At 35.4% G+C, this 23,530-nt stretch overlaps 1 non-coding gene across 1 annotated transcript; it reads left to right on the forward strand.

Annotated features, from left to right (window-relative positions):
• The first annotated feature begins 17,522 nt into the window (after positions 1–17,522).
• LOC114694625 lies at positions 17,523–17,627 on the forward strand. Its single transcript, XR_003734727.1, has one exon. It is a non-coding gene; the product is annotated as a U6 spliceosomal RNA (small nuclear RNA).
• Positions 17,628–23,530: the final 5,903 nt, after the last annotated feature.

The raw sequence follows: 23,530 nt of genomic DNA on the forward strand, positions 1-23,530 counted from the left end.
CCATCTTGCACCTTCTGTTTCCTCTCTGGTCTCCTGCATGCCTAGATTCTCCTCCTCTTCCTTTCTCTCTCTGGAAATCCTGCCTATACCTTGTACCTAGCTATTGGCTATTCAGCTTTTTATTACACCAATCACATCACAGCAAATACATCTTCACACAGTGTACAAATATCGCACAACAGAGTTATACAGTTTCAGAGCACCCAGTGTTTAAAACTGTCATTGAAACTACTTTATTTTTTCTAGTGAAACATAGATAAACCACACTTACTTATTTAGACAGGTTTGGAATCCTAGAACTTATCAATGTCTAATCATTATTTGTAAAAACAAATATTTGCAACATGTTGTCTTCTAGTAAATTCTTCATGTGCTTTAAACTTTCAAGGGTGTTTCATAGGTTAACATTTCTCTACAATACACCTTTTCTTCCACACAGATAATCTACTCTCCTACCCCATTTCAACTCTTATCTACAAGCATGGGTTTTACAAGCTCTTTGCACTTGGAATTTCTAACTAGCCAGCAAGTTTAAGAAGGAGTAATAGTAGCTAAATAATTAATCATATTCCTGGTAAACATATATATTTGATTATAACTTTGCCAAAATTGAATCATTTGACAAAAACACATACAGGCATAACATTTTACAATGTTAACTGCAGTTGGTGTCAACTCCCTGCATTCTAAAAGGATGGCATGTTCAAAGCAAGGAATGTTTCACAATGCAGCAATTTTGTGAATTGGGGTTTTGTTTGATTCATAACTCTCTTTCTTATAATTAAAAGGACCTTGTGTGGTCTTGAAACTTGAGACTGAAATTTAACAAATCATTAAATACATTTGTGACCTACTTTTTTCTCGCTTATGGAGGTTACCTTAGGAAAACAAGAAAGAATTCTAACTGCACATTGTCAACAAGGAGACAGAGCTTATTTCCAAATGTTTATTCACCAACACTGCTTCTTTTTTGGTTTTGGTCTTAATTTTCACTAGGCTGGAGGAACTTACTTTCCCTCCAAATCAAGCAACAACTATGTGTATATTAAAGAACTTTCTATGTGTAAGACTAGGTCCCCGGCTAGGTACCATATGAGCTAATGGAATCTTTGAGAGGTTAGGACAACTGGGCAGATTTGAGACTACTGAAAGCATGCACTGAAAACGATTGTGGGAACTTGGATCCTTCCCATTCCTCTTTTTTGATTCCAGGCCACAATGTGAAACAGTTTGCTTTACCATACTTCAACAATAATGTGTTGTTTTCTAGGGTACTAAGGTAGTTAGAATAAATTACCCTGGACTGTCCACCAAACTCAACTTTCTCTATTAAAATTTTAATTATTTGTAGCTTTGTTACAGTGATAAGAATTAGAGTAACATAATCTAAAAATGTCTTTTGCCTAGTTATTACTCTATTTGCATTAAAATAATGGGATGCCACAGATATGCAAGTCACAAAGTACATTTTTTTCTCCCTCCCTTCTTCCTCCCTCCCGCCCACCCTTCTTTCCTTCCTTCCTTCCTTTCTTTTTTTCTTCCTTCAGTCCTCCTTCCTTCCTTTCTCTTTTGACAGTGCTTGAGTGTGGGAAGCTAAGATCAGGCAGCATGTGTCATTATGAGTTGACATCACTGTTTGCTTCCTTGGTGATACCATGCTACTTCATAGTCTAGGGGGAAAGAGTGCCGCATTTTATATGAGATGAAAGCCTGATGACAATGAACCATGCCTTCATAGTTTCTTATAAGGGTCTTTATTATCTTCATCCGATCATAGTGGCAGTTAAGTTTTAACATGTAGTTTGGAGGGTATGTTTAGACATTGGCACTAATTATCTGCTCTATTAGCATATTCGAAACCTGATACATAACTTGCAATCCATTATTCTGTTAAGAAAAGGGCAAGGTGTGACACTATTCTAATGGTGCAAGTCTAGAAAAAGATAAATCTCTATTACTTAAGACCAAATCCATATGATAGAAACTAACAAATCACCAACTGGTTTTCTCTGTCATTAGTCTTCCCTGTGCTTATTGAAGAGCAGTCAAAATTGTTATTCTTCTACAATTCATTCTTGTCACTGATGTAATTGATTTAAACATCATCAAGATGCTGCTATTATTGCAATGCTTTCATTTTTCTTTAAAGACATAAAATTCGTTGATCATCTCCTCCATTAGACTTCAGAAAATCCCCCTTTAAAGCCACTACAGTAGCTCATAATAATTGAAACATTATCCACTCTAAAGTTAAATTCTAATACAAGATGATCCCCCCAAAACTTCTTTGCATGCATTTCATCTTTAGTGTTTAGATTCACTTTACTCTCATAGAATTAATTTTGTGATTTCTTTTACCTTCCCTTAGACTCTCACAGTCACAGTGTGCTATAATGACATGTATATAATAAGCATGCATAGTTGTCTCTGGGATCATTCATTTATTCATTGTTCATTCATTGACATTACAAGTTTCTGTGCAAGAAAGCATGGATACAAAGATAAAATTGAAATTATTTCCTCATGTATTCACACTGTTCATGGTCTAGGAAAGGTGAAGGACATAATAGACTTTATTAATGCATACTTACAGAAACAATTCAGCAATGATATAGAGAAATAAACAATATGAACTGGAGTTCCATGGGATTTCCATCTTGCTGGGATCAAGGAAGAATTCTTGTAAGTGTTAACTGATGATCTGAGGTACAAATAATAAATCCAGATTAGTTGGTCACTAGTAAAGTCTGAGTTGATACAGCATGCTGTATGCAGAAAATGAAAACCAGTTTAGTGTTTCAGGAATAGAAGTTGAGAAAATGTCAAAAGTAGGCAATAAAATAATGGCTTCTTAGATATGTATACATAATTATTGTATCTGAAATAAAATTTTAACACCCTCAATTTTTCATAATTTATAGAGACTTGTTTTTCTGTATCTCATCAGTTTCCTTTTACTTTAATCTTTATTTTAGTCTTTATGAATAATTGATATGATTAAAGAAAAGTAAAATAGCAAAGAAAATAATCACATTATTCTTTTATGTCCTATATATATAACTAATAATCTCCAGGGCATGTATTCCTAAAGTAATTAATGCTCCTCTTATGGATTGGTTATAAAATGTCCCCTGGAAATGCATGTAGTGGTTGCTTGGTCTCCAATACAATGTTCTAAAGTAGGGGTTTGGAGATTGTATGCCCTCTGACCTAATCATAGAATAGTCAATTGGACTTTTTATAATTTTAAGGCACTATTGGGAGATGATAGGAGCTTATAAGTGGGTCAATTTGGAACAAATACACCACTGGAAGCTTGTATTTGAGAGCACACCTTATCCCTGGCCTCTTTTGTCTGCATCACTGTCTGGGCTCCCATCAGTGGAGCATCTCTCCCCTGTTATGCCATTCACCATTATGGTTTTCTTCACTGTATACCAAAAATAATGGTCTAAAACCATGAGCTGAAATATATTGTCTTCCTCTCTTAAAGTGTTTTCTTGTGTAGTGTATCACATCAATGGAAATCTAATGAATACATCTAGTGACAATGACAGAGGTAAAATGCTTTTAACTTTTACTAATTTTTTTGTTAAGGAATTCTGAAAAACCTCTGAGTTATAATATACTTTCTGTCTAATCTTGATGGAAACTTAATGGAAGTTTCTGTTTATTGTCGGTATTGAAGCAAGCATAATCATATAGAATTGTATAAGGGTTATTCAATAAGTCTGGAAACAGAAAATATAATTTTCCCTATCTTTCTTATTATGTTTGAAAACAGTAAATTTTTACATTTATTTAACCAGAAATGAATCTTCTCATCATCAGTTTAGTCCCTTCAAGACTGATGGATGCTACATTCTGTTTTGTGATTATTGAGTTATAATACTCAAAGTTAATATTTTTCCTTTATGATATGTAATAATTTCCTTATTTGACATTTTTTAAGCTTTTTAAAATATATGACTTTTTCTAAGGTTTTCTTGGTATCCAGTTCCAACTGAGGGCTTTTTCAAGGAGATGTTCTTCATGTTATGAAATTATATGTAACCACAGCAAAGTTGGGCCATTGTCACACATGCCTTTAATCCCAGCAGAAATTTCAGGAGAAAGAGACAAGCAGATCTCTATGAGTTATATGTTGGTATGTTCTACATAGGTAAGATGTAGGCCAGCCAGTGATATAGAGTGTGACGCTGTCTCAAAACAAAATAATATACGCAACAAAATGAGACTTACAAAGAGCTAAGATTTCTACAGTTTCCCTGTTTATTTCGCAAGTATCATATGGTAACATATTATATACAAAATGTAGAATATCATAGAGAACAAACAAAAAAACTTAAACGATGAAGATAATGGCCATGTACAGACCAGATACCATCCATTTAAAGCTATCAAAGTTCAAAATATCCTGAGTTTGAGACTTCTTATTGTATAGTCCTATGGCAATCGTCAAGAGGATTGGCTCACAAACTGTAAACTGTATCAGTCATTGTGTTCTCGTGGTCCTAGAGAGCTGAAGTCCCAAAAGTTTTGAGAGAATAGAAAAAAGTGGTCTGAGGAGAAATGCTCTTGTCATAACATAATGTCCTCCAAGTCTTTGCTATTTATAGCGTTGTTTCCTGCACTGGACTTAGGAAAAAAATATTTCTGGTCTTATCATATTTTCTGAAAAAGCTTCTATTATAGTTCCCCTTCTGTTGCTGTGGTAATGTCCTCAGAAGAAAAGCAGTTTATGGGAGGAAGGGGTTATTTAATTTTACACTTCCAGGTCTTAACTTGTCACATAGGAAAGTCAAGATAGAAACTCAATCAGGAACGTGATGACAAGAGCCATGGAAGAACACTACTTGCTGGCTTTCTCACAGGCTCCTGCTAATCAAGCTTTTTTATGCAACCCTGCCCAGGGAATGGTACTACCCACAGTGGTCTGAAGACTACCAAGACAATTCCCAACAAATATGTCAAATGAACTACATAATAAAGGCAAGTACTCAATTGAGACTATATATATTTCTTTAACTTTGAGTTTTTCTGGGCTGGGTAATGTTGACAGTTGACACAGCCTGGGATAGCTTCAGATGCTCATGAAGATCATCCTTTCTCTTGTGCAGTTCAAGAGAGTTGCTATTTTCTTGATAATTGTCAAAAAGAGTGGCAACGAAACCTATGTCTACTAATAATGAAAAGAAATTTACAAAGGCTTCATAATATATCTTTAATTTGGACTCTCTGTGCCATTATTATTTAAAACTATTAAAGTATACTCAGTATTTTTTTCCATATTAAATGTTTGAAGCTCAATAAATGTAAGTAGTTTGCCATTGATCAAATGTCTACTATCAGTATCATTAGCTCTAGATCATCCAAGTTTCACTATGGGCCAAACTCAGGTTCTCAGATATCAAATTTTACTCTAAAACATCCTTTATTTTTAGTATGTATCTACATTTTGCCTTACATGCACTTTCCTAAACTCTTTTCACCCACAAACCTCAATTGTAATTGTGAGGCTTACCAAGCTAAATCAATAGCTCTAAGAATAGTAGCCTCTACCTCCCACATTAACATCATTTTCCCCCCTCCATTTACCACTCCTGGCAGTTCAATAATAAAATAAATGTTCAATTGATTCCTTTATATCTCAGGCTTAAATTCATAATGGTATTGTCAATCAATAAGACAGTATTTGATGGTCACTTTCTAATAAAAAAATATGTTCTGACTGCCTGTCATTATGTCCCCAAAGATCATCTTATAAAATCCCAAATATCTAATAAAATTACTTTAATTCCATAGAATTAGTAACCCTAAGTCAAAGACATCTATAGTGATACTTTCTAATAAATATTTTTCATGACACAAATACTGATTCACAGCAACCAAGCTGGGTAGAAAATTACTTCCAGGAATTAGTAAACATGGTTGTCCCATCAAAGCACTTGCTCTTTCTCAGAAAGCATGAAATATAGGCTTTGTGGGGGTGGAGAAATAATTGAATGTAGGAAAAAAAACAGTTTCTGGATATCATTTACAATTTTAAGCATAAATGAACCTGAACTGGAAAAGATATTAACTTAATTTTCCTAGGTTCTCAAGTGGAGAGGAAGAGAGATGACAGCTTCCGAGCCACAGGAAAAGAACTGTATCTGGCTTGTTTTTTCCTAATGGTATATTGCACATTTGGTATTTCAATTAAAAATTTTAATTAAAAACTTGAATTCTTGTAAGTATGCTTAACAACTAACATATTCATATGACCTCTAAATAGAATAAGTATTTAGTAAGAGGTAATGAACTTGAATATTAACATGGTTCTGATCAAAGGATATGGAAATATATTTAAATTGAAATTATGTGGGCATTATGTTAATGTAAAATGGTGACTCTTCTAATTTGGAATGTTTTAATCACTATATTAAAATGCCTTTTAATAGTTCACCGCTCTAAGCTCATATAAATAGGAGGAATTCTGAATTTTAATTTGAAAATATTTTAGTATGTTAATAAATAAAATTTGAAAGTACCTTCATCTTTGTTATTTATAGTAGCACAAGGAGAAAAGAGTCACGGAGTGTGAAATGCATGCTTTAAAGCTCTTACACAGTCATTTTCTTTGAATTGTCCTATTTTCTTCTGGAGGGAGGAGAGAAGTCCTGCAATTTACAAAACTTTGGTAGCTCAGAAGGGTACAAGACATACAAGTTCCCTTTTCCAATGTAATACAAGCAATGACAGTTATGACGAAGAGGGAAACTTTTGGCCAGCCTGGAAGCTGGCTTCAACAGCAGGCACATTAGACCACAAAATGTCTTTGCACCTGTCTTAGTCAGTATTCTCTTCCTGTGAAGAGACACCATAATTATGGCACCTTTTTAAAATGCATTTAATTGGGGTTTGCTTATAGTTTCAGAGGTTTAGTCTATTGTCATCATGGTTGGAAGCATGGTAGCACAGAGGCAGACACAGTGCTGGAGAAGTAGCTGAGAATTCTATATCTGGATCCACAGGCAGCAGGAAGAAAAATAGACACTGGGCATACCTTGAGCTTTTGAAACCCTAAAGTCCACTCCCAGTGACACACTTCCTCCAAAAATACCACACCTATTCCAATATGACCATACCTCCTAATACCTCTCAAAGAGCACTTCTTACTAATGACCAAGCATTCAAATGTATGTGCTCATGGGGGCCATTCCTATTCAAAGCATCCCCTTGGGAATGAGCCAGGCCAAGCAATACTTTCATTCTCTAGTCAACATTTCTCTTCTTATAAAACAATAGATATATGTTAATGATCTTTGTCCATCTGTATTGGATCATGCAAACAGTTCTCTTTTTTAGCATCCCTCTAACCTCTTAAGACCAAATGGCACTGTGACAGTGTGAATGACAAATGTCTTGGGCATTTTAACGCTTGGAACCCAGTAGATGGCACTTATTGAGGCAGTTTAGGTGGTGTAGCCTTGAAGGAAGTGGGTCATAGGGAGTGGATTTTGAGATTAGAAGTCCCAGTTCACTTTCTCTGCTTAGTGTTTGTGGCTCAAGATGTGAGCTCCCAGCTTCCTGCTTCTGCTGCCATGCCTTTCTCATGCTTTCAGGATCACCACCATGATAGACCCTTATCTCTCTAGAATCAAAGCTAAATTAATCCTTCCTTCTTTAAATTGCCTTGATCATGGTGTTTTATCACAGCAAAAATAAAATGGATGCAGACACTTACTTGAAGTGACTGACAATGACCTGCACATGTTCAAAAATGTTTCACTGTGTAATCCCAATCCTTGAATTTCTCACAGATTTGGGTCAATATCTGGAGTGATAGCACAAGGAAGAATGTAAGATCTGGAAGAATAGATGATGTGTTGTGGTTTCTCTTTTGGAAAAGCATCTGGTTGGACAATATAAATAGTAAGTAAAGAATTTTAATGAAGGTAATATAACTTAGTAGGAAAAGACAGCCCTGGGGACCATCAGAGAGTTGAGCAAGAATCCTCATGCCACGATTAGGCTACTTCCTCATAAACTATTGGTAAGGAAACCTACTAAGGCCACACAAGTGATAAAGGACATTGCTGTTGCTGTTGGTTGCCAGGCAGAGACACATGATAACTTTCTACTGCTTGAAGATACCACATGCTCCAGGTACAGAAAAGGGAGAAATGAAGTTAGAACTGATCTGGAAATTTCCTCTCTTATGGATGGCTTTTGCAGTGCTAAGGAAGTGCCATGTATGTGCTTGCAATAGAATTATCAGCATCCTTGCTTGACTATGGATATAGTCATATATGCACTGCAAATATGGTACATATGTGCGCACAACAAATATGCAAGCTGTGCTCACTTGTACAGTAGTGGCAAAACTGGTGGATACAACCAATTTGTTCCTCTTTGGATTTAAGGTTTAGTCTACAAGAGAGAACTCAAATCTGTTAATGTAAGCCAGGCAAAATTCCATGGGTGGGAAGTTTATAGGCCCTAGGGGGAAAGGAACTGTCATTATTCTGTCAAATGAGTGTGTTTCTGCCAGATTTTACTCTAAACTCTTGCGATTATAGAGTCTATCAACCTTGTAAGTCATGGAGAGAAACTGTTTTGGCAAAGGGCAGTGCATTAGAGATATTTCTAGTAGTCAAACTGCTGTGAAGTGACTGTTACTCTATCATAGTGATCCCAAAGTGAAGAAAATAAACAGACATTTGTATTACCCCATCTGTGGCTTTGGCAATATAGCAGGTGAGAAAGAATGCATGAGTTGGAAAAAGGTGTGGTGTGTTTTCTTTCTCCAAACTGAAAGATATGCTCTTGGAGGGAAAAGAGACCATAATGCAACTTACAAGACTTAGGTGGCTAATGCAATTTATTAAACTCAAGAACATCAGATATGCACAATTCACAAGATTCTTTACACAAGTTATATAAGCAGTAAGCAAATGAGAGGAGAGAAGACTAGCTAACTAAGGTTCCTGAAAATTGTGTAGGGAGCTCCAGGAATATAGTTTTCATGCTGAGTTGGAGTTTTGGAAGATGTATCTTTCCTTGAGTCACTCATTGTGTTAGCTACTTGGCTTATTGTTGCAAATAAAAACACCTGAAAAAAACAAGGAAGAAAGGTTTTCTGACTCAAAGTTCTAGGGTACAGTCTGTCACCTTGGGAAATCCTTTCAGCCCAAACTTGAAATAGCTAATCATCTTGTATCAGTGTTGAGGAAGTGGGGAATGATTACTGGTCCTCAGCTAGCTTTCTCTTTTTTATGCAGTTGATGACCCAAGCCCAAGGAATGGTGCTGATCACTTTTAGGATAGGTCTCTGCATCTCAGTTAAACTAATCAAGATAATCTCTTACAAGCATTGCCATAACCCACACAGATATGCAAATAGATTTTTCTCCAGGATGATTCTAGATTCAGTCAGGTTTAATGATCCATATCAGCAACTTCACCCCTCAGCTATCTTGCTATAATTAACCCTAGTCATCTGACTATTTCACTAACATAGACTTTGATAGAATTGAACTTTGGTCTGTGGTCAGCCTTCTATCTGGAGAAAATAAACATTTGTTCACATCCTTCCTAAAAACGTCACAGAATGTTCCCCTTTAAATCAATTTTGTAAGTTTTCATTTTGAATGTATTTTCTTGACCTGTCTTTAACCAATGTACACATTGTCTTTATAATAGAATGAATTTTCCATATGATAACCTCATTTTATTCATTAATTCATTCATTTATATATCAGTAATGAATTTCTCCTCCTTAAGTACCTGGCTAGATGGAGGTTAGACAACCTGATAATTAAAAGGTTACAGTGGCTTTCAAAAGAACACAATCAACTTATGGCTTCTTTCTCTTGACTGACTTCCAGGAACATTCCCTTATAGGCCTGGCTGAAGAAGACAGGTATTCCTGGTCAGCCACACTGTATACATACTCCAGGAGACAAAAGAATCTTTTTGGCTCTATACTAACACACTTTTCATTTGACTTTTAGAATGCTAGTTTATGTTAATTTTCATTATAAAATCAAAAAAGAAGGCTTATATTACATACACAGTATATATATATATACATATATATATATATATGCATACATTAAATGGTTATGTGAGGTACTCTCATTATCTAAAACAAAATGTGCCATTTTAATGGCTCTTAAAATGTAATTTGTTTTCTGCTATGATCATGTATTTATGTTGAGTGCTGTTATTCTCCATTGATGTAATTCAAAATGTATTAAAGAACAGTATTTCTCTTACACAGACATTTAGTTTTTAAAAGGAACTATACTGTCTCCCAGCTAACAAGTTTTCCTTCTTTAGGTACCTTTATAAAGTTTATACAAAGTAAAAACAGTTTTTGAATGTTATTTGTGTCCTGACAAAGCGCGTTACCTGAATTCAGACAGAGGTCTGCTAAAGTATCAAATGAATCATTTCACTTTGAGTCACTAGTGAGTCATGGATTGCTCACTGGGAGAATGGATACATTTGCCTTTCTGGCTTTCTTGTGAGAAATAAAGTTGTGTGTACATGGACATGTTAAGGCAAGCAAGATATTCAGAAATTAAGACACAAGCCAGATTCTCAGCCGTTTTATGGCTTTCAAATACTGATATTTCAATAACCTCTTGTCATTACCTAGTTAAAATGGAACAAGGAGAGCATGGTCCTAAATCTGGGATCTAAACAGGCTGCAAACTGAAGTGTAAGCATATGACAGAAAATGCAATAGATTCTTCCTTCCTTGCTGAAAGCTAACAAAAGACAAACTCGCTGTAATGCATTCAGTGGGATATCTCCTAGATCAACAACTCATCCAGAGTTTGAGGCCACACAGAATAGGTTTTAATTAACTTTACACTTAAAAAATTACAGTAATAGAGCATAGCCCATTTAATTATACTACTTATTATAGTTCATATTTATTCCTCAAGTGGAAGTCAATTTTCATGTCATCTTGAACAAAATGCTATTGTCAAAACCCCATCATCAATGCTTCAGTGAATGAAGACTCAGTATCACTGGTTGTCTGTTATTTTCCCAGTTCACCTCTTCCTGAAATGCGTGTTATTCTTTTCTTGAGCTCTGGCTTCATTAACTGGCTATTTAACCTTTCTTTTGGTTCCTATGCTGTTCTTTGTCATGAAAAGTGTTGTACATGAGGCATCCTTAACTTTAGGCCATCTCACCCAAGGACTGAGGCAACTGTTTAGTTCTTCCGTAAGAAATGTATATATGTCCAGTACCCTGTGGATGGTATTTTCAATGCATGAAAACATCTTCTGTCCTTGAGTGTGTTGGTTTACTTGTTATTAGTCACTAAGTTCATCATAAATATGCAGCTAAATCATTCTGTGTCTTTTGGATATACCCACTGATCTTTTTGTTCTCTGTATCATCATCTACTAAGTAGGAATTATGAACATGGTATTTTATGTTTCATTCATCTAAGCCACTTAAGCAATTTGACTTGAAGAAGGAATAGCTCTTATGCCTTTGAATTAGATTGTACTAAATTTGAATATAGAGTGAGTTCCTAATATGTGAGACTTTTGTTTAGTGGCTAGTCTCACTAAACCTTAAGATATGACCTCAGTAGCAGAAATACAATAATAATGATCATTTTTAAGATTCTTTTGAAGACTGAATAAAATAGTAATGGATTCAATGGCGTTCCCATAAATAACAGTTAATATGTTAATAACATGAGCACTGTCATTAGCATTTCACATTATTATTTTAATTTTGGGATAGAAATTCATGAGGAAAATGAAAGTTCGTTTGAGTTTTGGTAAAATAATTTTCTAAGAAATGTCTATATTGTAATTTTGAGAATCTGTAAGCCATAAAGAAAGCCTATCTTTTAATCTTTATTCTCAATCTGAATAAAAATGTCATTTAAAAATATATCTAAAATAGGAATTTAAGAGAAATTATTGAATATTTAAAATATTTTTACATACTTGGGCAACACTGAGGAAAATATTCTTTGCCTTAATGGAAGTTATAGTCCAAAAAGTTAATTTGTTTATAGAACATGTATCAGCTAGAGACATGTAGGTATCAATCTCCAATTAATGATTTAAGACAACAGTTCACAATCCTCAGGATGCTGTCTGTAACTTAGTTTAAGGGATTCTTCTGATATGGTCCAATTTGGCAAGAAAAGATGATGCAGAATAAACTCACTAAATTTTTGAAAGTGGAGAAGAATCCTTGGTAGACAATAAAAATTACCGGATCAAGGATTTTTTGCTATCAGCATGGTTGTCTTACTCTTTACTCATTTTCATGGTTTGGGGTTCACATTAAGTGAGAAGACAAAGCTGGCACTTGACCAAGCCATTTGCAGTTTCTACATGCATTTTATTTGTATGTCCAAATCCAAAGATTTGGGCAAAACCACTGCCAGTGTGCAGGTAAGGTGTTTAATCACCCAAATAACTTGCTGACACAGACTCAAAGCTGGAAGTTCTTAGAGAAGACAAGGATCATGGATTGGAAGGGTTAAAATGAGACCACATGGCCTTTAGAACCCCAGTGGTATGAAGCTGTAGGAAGAAAAAATACCCTCTTCCTAATTAGGCTGTGGTGGGGCACAGTAGCAAAGCAGAGTTAAATTCCATTCTGAGAGCAGGAAAAACAGATTTTCCAAACTGGTAGGAAAACCCTGGAGAGAATAGGGAATTTTAATAAGAGCTTATTATAATTTACTAAGGGTTTGGTTTGAGGTGGTACGCTGAATTTCAGACTAGATTACAAATAAGATAATAAGGAATAATAAACGAACCCAGTTTACTATGGTAACTAAGTGGGAAAAAAGAAAATAAGTACAATAGATTGATTAAAACTTAGAAATGATTAAGACTTGGCTTCAAAGTTGAACACTCTGCTTTTCTATGACTAGATTTTAAACCAAAAAAAGTTATTTGAAATCCAGACAAATTGAATGATTCCATGTTTTTCATACTGGACCTAGCTGAGGCACTTGAAGCAAATAGAGCAAAGGAATGTTCTGGAGAACAACAATGTGTAAGACTTGTCTTCTGTTCAATCCAGAGTATTAGTTTCTATGCTTCAGAAAAGGAACTCATGAAAGTTGGATCAATGGCTGTGGAGCCTGCATGGGACTGGACTGGTATCGGGGACTATGGGGGTCCAGCCCCTTGATAGTCCCTGGGAAGGTCTGGGAAGAATCTACAACCAGCTCATAATTAATCTTTGATGAAAAGAAATGAATCTATGTACATGAAACTCCTTAGTTCATACACTTTATTATCCTGTGATAGTTCTCCCTCTACACAGCTTCTATTCTGCTCTCATGTCTAGCTCTTTTCTTGACTGATTTTTCTATATATCTATCTGCTGTCCCCTCTAGGTTCTATCTTAATTCCTTCATCTAGTTCTGTCCCTTCTAGATTCTCACCTATCTAGTTCTTTCCCCTATCAGCTCCTCTCCCATCTCCTTCTTTCTCATCTGGCTCTTCCTCATCTTGTTCTTCCCCATCTGGCTCTTCCTCATCTTCCATCTCGTTTCTCTAGTCCTTTCTTCTAGCCCTTCAATCTAGTTCTTCCCCATCTCAGTTTGTTCCTCTCAAGTTCTTATCCATCTAGTTCTTCCATTCTCTTTTCTCTTCTCTTCCCTGTGCCCTGGAAGTCCCAGGGGTCTTTTGCTCCACCCCTTGGCATTCCTTTAGAAGAGACAGAAGGGGCCATTGGATTAGGATCCAAACCCTCCCGGGGCTATCCTGTGTTTCTGTCTTTTTCTCTCCCCTTTATCTTTCTATCTAAATCTCTTATCCCTCTTTCTTCAAGGAAAGGGAGAGTAAGAGCTGGTCTCCCACAATCATTTGTTTTGTTTTGTTATAAAAAATTAATTCTGTAGATTACAAATTTTTTTATTAAACTACTCTGATGAACACACACACACACACACACACACACACACACACACACACACACACACACACACGAGATGGTGGTGACTTTCTGAGTCCTGTGGATGTAGGCAGGGAATGTACTGTAAGAGTGGGCACAGGGAGCAGGTGTTGCCAGGATCTGCAATGCTTTTTATGCATGTTAAAGATACATGAAGAAAAATAGAAAGTTCTGGCACTTTCAGAAATCCAGAGTACAATGATATATTATAAAAATTAAAATACTTCTTATGAACAACAAACTAGTCTTCCTAGAGAGATATTTTGTGTATAGGTAAAATGCTGCTCAATTTTCATGTATTTATTTTTCTCTAAATTAGGTACAGTTTTTTTAAATATTCTTATACTACCCTGATAATTGAACCACAACCTGTTGTCTGCGAATGCAGCTCAAATCTCTTATGTTTATTTGTATGCACAAGTGGCTGGTTTATTATTGTATTTGATTAAATAAATTTTTATTTAAAAGTTTTGTTGATACTTTTAAATATCTCATAGGAAATGACCCAGACACTGAAGAACAAGTATTTGAGAAGAGTTTATTTTTACCCTATCTATACACTTTACAATTTCAAACTCTTTATCTCCACGGGTTCTCATTTGTAGTCTGTCATTATCCAGAAGGCTCCCCATACCCTTGATCAAGAGGAGAAAGGTTAAGCTTCACTTCTAAAACAGAACCTGAAAGAACTTGATAAAAGACAAGTAAAGTCAGGGATCATTAATCACTATCACACAAGAAAAACTGAAAAATACCTCAGAAATGCAGCATTGTCATTTGGAAACTTTCTTTTTCTTGTTTACTTTCAGTTTGAATAAGTTAAAGCATCAGGGTAGACGATTTCTGAGCTACTAGAGGCTTATGTAATATAAAATTGGGTTTAAATATAATAACATTTATATTGAAAATATAATTTCAAGTGCCAATGACTTTAAAGATAATGTGTCATTAATAAGCAGTGGTAAGTTATTTTTTGGCAAATGAGAGAAGACTAATGCCTTGAAAATATAGAGTTTTCTTACATTTTCCAGATATTTTATATTACTTCTTATCTCCATCTGAAAATGGTCAGTGTTTCCTTGTCTGTTAAGGCTTAGAGAAACATTAAAGCTTCATTGTCATAAATGTCTATGAAGGAAGTGATAGGCTATATGGTGTTAATAATTAGGAAAAGATGAGGATATGATTAAGATAAAAAGAAGAAGAGAGCTGCGTGTGTGTGTGTGTGTGTGTGTGTGTGTGTGTGTTGGTTTACACAAAAATCAAGATTGACAGTAAGGAGAAATGTTTTTTTTTTTTTTCATTTATTCTTCTTAAGTAAGGAAATAGACCAGAGAACAACCTTAAAGAACAAGACACTACTCCAGCCTTTTTTGTACAACTATGAGATTTGGAATGTAGCCCTTCCCATTTATGAAAAGGAGGAACCCCCACTGAAATTGGACAGAATTGAATTAATCAAAGCAAAGCTACTTCTCTTTTTCTAAAATTGGTCCTTATACATGCTTACTTCCTCAAAATTTATTATAGAAAGTACCTTTGAAGAGAATTCGGTTTTGGAAGAGATGATTTCTTCCTTATTATTCTCTCATACAGTACATCCCAACTACAGTGCTTCCTCCCACCCCCCACCCAATTTCTCCTCTCCTCCAGATCCACTGCTCCTCTACTTCCCTTCAGAATAGACCAGGCTTCCCAAGGATATCAACCAAACAGGCATAAGAAGATGCAGTGAGAATGGGTATAAACTCTCATATCAAGGCTGGACAAGGTATTCAGTAGTTGGAAAAGGGTTCCACAAGCAGGAAAAGAGTCAGAGACACTGTTAGGAGTCTAGTAAAAATCTCAAGGTAAACAACCATAGTATGTATGCAGAGCACCTAGCGTAGACCTGTACAGGCTCTGTGATTGGTGCATCAGTCTCTGTGAGCACCTATTAACCTTGCTTAGTCGAAACGTGTTCTTTGTTCTTGTGGGGTCCTTGACCACTCTGGCTCCCACAACCTTCTTCCCCCTCTTTGAGGAGTTTCTCCAGCACCACCTATTGTTTGGCTGTGGGTCTCTGCATCTGCTTACCTCTGTTGGTGGTTGACATCTCTCTAATGATGAATGGGCTATGAATAGCAGAATAACATTAGGAATCAGTATTGACATTCTTTTCCCTGGTCATGTTTGGTTCTATCACGTGCCTCTAGGATATCCTGCCTCTGATTTCTGTCTATCCAGGCAGTCCCAGGTATGGGATCTCTCTCACGGAGTGGACCTCAAGGTGGACCAGACATTCATTGGCAACTCATACCAGTTCTGAAGTGTCTTTACCTCAGCACATCTTTCAGGAAGGACAAATTGTAAGTTAAAGGTTTTGTGGCTGAGTCCAAGTCAATCATTGGAAGCCTTGTCTAGTTACAGAAGATGGCCAATTCAGGTTCTGTATCCCCCATTACTAGGAGTCTTCACTAGGTTCACCCTTGTAGATTCAAAAGAGAAAGATTTAGGCAGAATATTAAGGGAGATAACTCCTATGCTGCATATCTGGTTCTGAGGAATTTGTAAATCTGGAATATTGCGAATGTGAAGTTGCTAGCACCATGGGTTGTGGTTGTGCTTGTTTACTCTTGCAAACTATGTGAAACAAGGACTGGGAAAATGTAGGAATAAATTTATACACAGAACATAATATCTATATGTAATAGAAATCGAATCCCAGACATTAAGTGAAAAACCACTGACACTGAAAAAATACAAGACAATGAGCATAGTTTGGGACAGCTATAAGCAACACCATTCCATGGGTAGCTGTGTGAGTTCCGGCCCTTATTGCTTTTGATGATGAACTGTTATATGGAATCATGAGCACAATAAACCCTTTCCTCCCCAAGGCTAAGACAACTTCCAAATAACTTCCAAAATAATTATGCTTCCAAATGTAATAATTTTCTGTTATATTTTATATATCATTCTATATCAGTAATTTATAGACAAAATGATTTAAATTATAAGTCTATTATAAGGAGTGCTTATATATCAGGTTACGTACTTTCCAACAAAGTATGAATAAAAGAACATCTACTCCTGATATGTAATAAACTTTCAGCTTGTACTAGATGATTAATAATAGCCAGATAATGTAATACAAAGTACAATTGGAATGCAAGTGAAATTGCAAAGACATGTACATTTCATCAAAGATATTAGAATATATGATCATTTCTCCCCATCAATTCTTTGTCTCTCCCTGTCTCTGTCTCTCTGTCCCTCTGTCTCACTGTGTGTGTGTTTATTTGCCTTTCTTTCTCCGTCTTCCTGAAAGTCAATAGAGTTCACACACATTCATTTAGGCGGCAATCAATATTTATTGTTAATACTCCTTTTATTTTGTTTCTATAGCATTCCAGTACTCACTATAATGAGGTTTTAAGTACTGGCCTAAGGCAATACAATTTGTCATAAATAAGAAATTAGCTCCTGTGAAAAGAGTAGCACATTAACATGCATCAGGTGACTGATCAGTTTTTCTTAAGCTGGATAGAATGTTAGTCTCATATTATCACACATTTTGTGCTATTTACTATTTTCAAGTGCTCACCTCCACAGCACATTACTAAATTGGAAGGATACAGAGAAGATTAGCATGGACCCTGTGAAAGGATGCCATGCAAATTCACTAAGTATTCTATACTATTTTCAGAATATATTGTATGAAAAACATTTTTAATTAAAAAAGTAAAAATCACAAAATTTGCTATGCACACAAAGACCAAATCTCTATAGTTATTAATGCCTTTATAATCTAATCCCCAATGGCTTTCTAGACTTCCCTAAAGGTCAAATACAATAGAAATACTAGATGAGCCAAGGAGGGAATGACAGGCAATGGCTGCCCTGGGCTTGTTATCCGTCTTTTCTTAGTGTTTGCATTTTGTGTTAGTTATTTTTACTTGTTTTTTTCCCTTACTCTTACAAATTCAATCACTTCTCAGTCAGGAAACCAATTATGAATCCAGTGTGAGGAAGCTACCCACTGACAAAAACAGAGCCCTCAGAACCAATCATATCTCTGAAACTCTCTAGTTGGCATCCAAATGCTCAATTCCAAGACCCCATTGGGTATGTCATATTCAAAGCCGGACACATTTGTACTGTCTGAGGGAAATAACTGTAATATTTGAAAGGGCTTATTTTAGCTTAGAGTTCTCAAGTTTGCAGCAGAAGGATATCTTGATTCAAGCCCAGGTGAATGAAGAATACAATGAGTAGAGGAGTTTGTGGCAGAGGTAGAGTTCCTTACCTTGTGGAAGGCAGCAGAAAGTAGAGAAAGGTGACATAAAGGGCTCTAAGATGGGTTCATCATTCCTTGACATTACCCCAATGATCTATTTGCTGTAACTAGGCTATACCTTATATTTCCTATCATTTCTTAGTCAGGCAACCAAATTAAAGATCCAGTAAGAAAACTACCTACTGGTTAGAACAGAGCCCTCAGAATCCAATCACATCCCTAAAACTCTTCAGTTGGCATCCAATCTCTCAATTCCTGGCCCCTATGGTACATTTTACATTCAAATTCTAAACCATTTGAATTATCTGAGAGGAGCTTCATGTGATGACCTCAGATCTCCATGCATTTCCTCCCTTGCCCACCAAGAATAGAACAAGTAGAACACATGTGGAAAGCACAACAGATATCCACTGGATGTCTAATGTTATCGCTCTCAGAAATGTCCTGGATGGACCTGCTTTATGGAGGAGAGACAGCCACTTTGCATGCTGACCCTACATGCTGGCAGTATGTGTTTCATGACCCAAGATAAGAGAATGGAAAAGATAGAAAGCCCTTTCGTGTTTTCTGAGACTGTAACATGTAAAACTAAATTAGATGGAAACTTGGGTAAGGGAGGTGGGTTTTTTTTTTTTTTTTTTTAACAAATGGAAGATAAAGATTTGATAGTGACTGTTATTAGATTTTACAGAGCCAGTAAAATAATTCTGTTATATAATAAATGTTTAGAACAGGTATGAAAAGTATCTGGCAGTTCCCTTAAAACCAAGATGCACAGGGTGGGGCCATATGAAGCTCTAGAAACCCATTGCTTCTCCCCCTCCTTCCCAAGGTATCACCTAGGGACACAGGACTTCCTCTCTCCACTCTTTGACTTTAAGTTCTCCCCCAGTTTAGTGAACATTTGTATACACTACAATGTCATAAAAAAGTTTCTGCATTGAATTTTTTAAAAGTTCACATTTTCAATTCAAATGTCATGATTATGGTTTTTAAATTTTTTTTATTTTGGACATAGCTGTCTTTTCTCTGAGATGGTGGTTACCATAGTCTACGTGTGGGTGTAGCGTATGGAGTATGTCTTAGTCCACTAGGACTGTGATCACAAGAGTGCTAGGGACGGGGTGGCTTATCAAGTGTACAAAATTATTTTTTACATTTTCAGAGAGTGGAAAGCACATGATCAAGGCACCAGCAGATTTAGGTTCTGTTAGGAAGTGTCCAATTCATGGCTCCTGCTGTATGTTTTTTCCTAAATAGAAGGGTTAAGCTAGTTACCAGGAGACTCTTTTATAAGGGAATTAGTACCATTCATGAGGATAGAGCCCTCTTAACCCAGTTGTCATCCAAGGCCTTACTTCTTACTACACTCATATTAGAGATTAGCATTCAGCTGTGCATTAGTATGCAGATCAAAGAAATATTATTTTTGAAGAATTCTTGTCATCCCATTATTAAACTTCTGAAAATGAAGAATCAGGACATTGGGACTAGAGAGAAGGACCAGCAATTGAAGCACCCTCCTTTTGAGGACTTGGCCTAGAATATGATTTTATATATGCAGGAATGACACCCATGTCTGTAACATTTTTAATGAGGAAATAAAAATGATAGTTTCAAGTAAGACTGATAATTTTACATGTCAACTTATGATTATATTGTTTCATTTTATGTGTCAATGTTTGTATGATAATAATGATTTGGTCAATATGAGTGAGATTAGGCATCAAACATTGCAACTTGCATGTGTGTGTGTGTGTGTGTGTGTGTGTGTGTGTGTGTGTGTGTGTGTTTAGATTAACTCCTTTTTTAAAACAATTTTAAGTCTGCAGCATGGATTTCTTGGTTTATATTTTCCTACTCTTTGTCAAGGCTGAGAAACTTGTAAAGTTTATTATAAGACAGAAATTGCCTAAACTAGCCTTTTATCTGAAATTTACCTTCAATGTTTATTTTCTGTATATTTTAATAATCTACGTATACACAACACCATTATCTCCCCTTCTGGTATTATTGGGGAAATTCTTTCAGGGAAGAATTGTGTCCTATTTGTTTTTGCATCAGCACCTATAGAAGTATCTGGAGCACAGAAGATAATGGGTAGAACATGGGACAAACTATCATAATGATGCCTGAACTTATATATATACATATACATATATATATATATATATATATATATAGTGAAATAAAATGATCAGAAAATATAAACTACCAGTTTATTATTTTATTTCCTACTTACAATTAAAATAATCTTGTCAAACTATTTTGTCTAATTATTCTAAAGATGTCATTTCTCCCCCTTTTTTAGAGTAAATGAAACAATTATGGGGCATTGCCTACTTTGAATTATGGGACAGTTGGCTATACCATGTTTGCTTAACTGAATCTTGGAAACGACCTTTTGCCTTAATTTAGGTACTTCTTATAACACAGTACTATGTAATAACTGAAATCAGTTGTCTAAAGAAGCAACTGTCATACAATGAAAGATTAACTACAGCAGCCACCAAACAAAAGAATACCTTCTATAGCTATGATTGCCATTGTAGTTTTTCATTTTTATGTGTTTTTAACATGACTTTTTCCATAGCTCCTTTAAATCAGTAAGCCCTTTGGAAAGCAGTGGCTGTGAGCGAAAATGTACCAAACAGCAAATTTACTTTCCATTCATTTTTATTGTCCCGGTCACAGAAGAATGACCTCATTTGTCCACTCTAATCTGTTCACCTCTTCCAGCATGCTTTTGGTTCTGAAGAGCTAAATCTCATGCAAATGCTGTAGGCTGTTGCTATTGTCTGCAAATTACAATGAAGCTTGCTCATTTTACTTATTCATTTTCCCACTGTGCAAACTACAATAAAAACTGGTCTTAAACTGCCCCTTTAGCTCCCCTTTCACAACAAATGAAGCCAATCATGCTGTGTTTCATAGCATCACTTATTTAGTTGGTTATATTCTTTCATAGATTAAAAATGATAATAAAATGCTGAAGTTTTACCAACTGCAGTTAATGTTTAACCTGAATTTTGAAAACAAGAAAAAAACTACAAGCCTGTGGCTCACCTCATTCCTTTCATAATACCCTTTGATAACTTGATTCATTTACTAAAAAAAAACATCAAGGTGAGAATCACAATAATCACAAATAGGGAGTGAAGGATGCTTATTTCTTCTGATAAATAGTGATTATATTAAATGGAGTTTGAATTTTATATACTGATTGGGAAATAAAAATAAGGATAAAAAGTATAAGTTACCTAAAACTAGTGTTTGAAATTTCTTGATATATTAAAGAGTTTGTGCAACATACTCAAATATATATTCCTTAAACTCTGGACAAAGTATATTCATTATCTTTTATAGTAATCTATTGAAATATCATTTCTCTCTGCTTAAAATATCTCCTCTGAATTATTATTTCAACTATCCAAGTGCTGTCCTGATAATATTTTTGTTAAAATGCATTTCTTGTAACTTTATAACACTCTTCATAAGTCGAGTGAAGTTCTTCTCTCTACCTCACATTGGCATCCACTAGAATATTGAGTGGGGAACTTTGGAATGGATGGTGCTCTCTGTTAGCACGAGTAGAAACAATTTGTCATTGTCAGAAAAGTCTCATACATTTTGATGCAGAAAAGGTTACTGAGTCTATTAAAACAACTATGCTCTTGAATTAATATGTAAGACAGAGGTAGCCAAAGGGTAAAACTGAATGTAAGACTAAATGAAAATAATTCTACAAAGAGCAATGACATTCAAATAAATATTAAAGGGTTATTGTTATATGATTGCTTTTGGTGGGCAAAAACTGGATCCAGAAATACTGAGAGGTCTAATACTTAGCTTAGACAAAATGAAAGAAAATTTAAAAGGGCCTAAAGTTTCTATATTGCGAATACCATAGGTGTGTAAGAAGCAAATATGTGATATTTTTATGTTATTATGGATTCTATATGCCAATTATTTAATCACTTATTCAACAAAGCCCAATTGAATGTTTTGTGTGCCAAACATAATGCTAAATTCCAATGTTAGAAAACTAGGTAAGAGTCATTTCCCCTCAAAGTAGCCTACAGTTTCGTAAAGCAAAATATGATTATATTCAAAGATATTTTCATTTTTAATTCTAATAAATAGCTCTTCAGACATTTTAATAAAACCTATTTTATAAAATATGCACACAGTTCATACACACACACACACACACACACACACACACATACACACACACACACACAATTTGATTTACCCTATACAGGGGATAATGTTCTTTCTAGAGTCCATAGGCTACTAAATAAGAATCACAGTACCAGATGAAGGATACTTCAGCTTGAGTTGTTGGTTAAGGTTGTCATGGAGAGCCTAAAAAAGTATGTTCTCTTGGTTTTCCAACAGAAAATGATGGTAAGACCCTGTTCTTATAAACACAAAACACTTAGAACACATAACATGGAGAAACCAAGTTGGTATTTGCAAGAAGTTTCTTCCTTACTTGTCAGCTTTCCTAGTACCAGAAGGTTCTATGCAGGTGGCTGGGAAATAAAATAAAATAAAATAAAATAAAATAAAATAAAATAAAATAAACAAACAACCCCCCCAAAAAATCAACAGTATTACCAAGCTGCGAACACTGTAACCTACAATAATGACCAGCATGACAAAATGTGCACGTCTGTACTAATGGCATGAATGTATAAGCGTAACCAAACATATTCTGATTGGAATTTAAGGCCAGCTCTACAGGAGAAAAGATGCTTGGTACTGTAAATTTATCCAAAAGTACATGTCTGGGGAGCCATGTGGCTGGGGAGCTCACACTTTCCACTATTATTGTTTTATTAAAAATTAAACAAATCAAAACAAAACAAAAAATTAATATAATACTGAAGTGTTCTCTAAATTTTATGTCTCTATCCATAGATTGCAGCCTTCAGACCTTATCAATTAAGTTTCTTTGTTCAACAGCAGTTAACACAGAAAATCATAACTGGTACTTAGAGTAAGTGTCTGTGTCATGCTTAGCCACACTGGGACAGCTATATCACATTTGGGACACCCACGTCTCATGGACCATCAAAAAGGAAGGGAGGGATTTTAAGAACAACATTGTTTTATGGATATGACATGAACAACGCACCCATGAATTCACAGCAGCTGTGGTTGCCTATAAAAAAATGTACAGAATCAAGTCAGTCAAAATACTAGCAGTGATGGAGAATCTCATGATCTGAAAACCCTGGCTGTGAAACTATTGACAGTTAATGGCTTCTAGAGAATGAATATTCAGTGTAAATGCGTGGC

Source organism: Peromyscus leucopus, chromosome 2, assembly GCF_004664715.2.
Source record: "Peromyscus leucopus breed LL Stock chromosome 2, UCI_PerLeu_2.1, whole genome shotgun sequence".
Lineage (NCBI taxonomy): Eukaryota > Metazoa > Chordata > Mammalia > Rodentia > Cricetidae > Peromyscus > Peromyscus leucopus.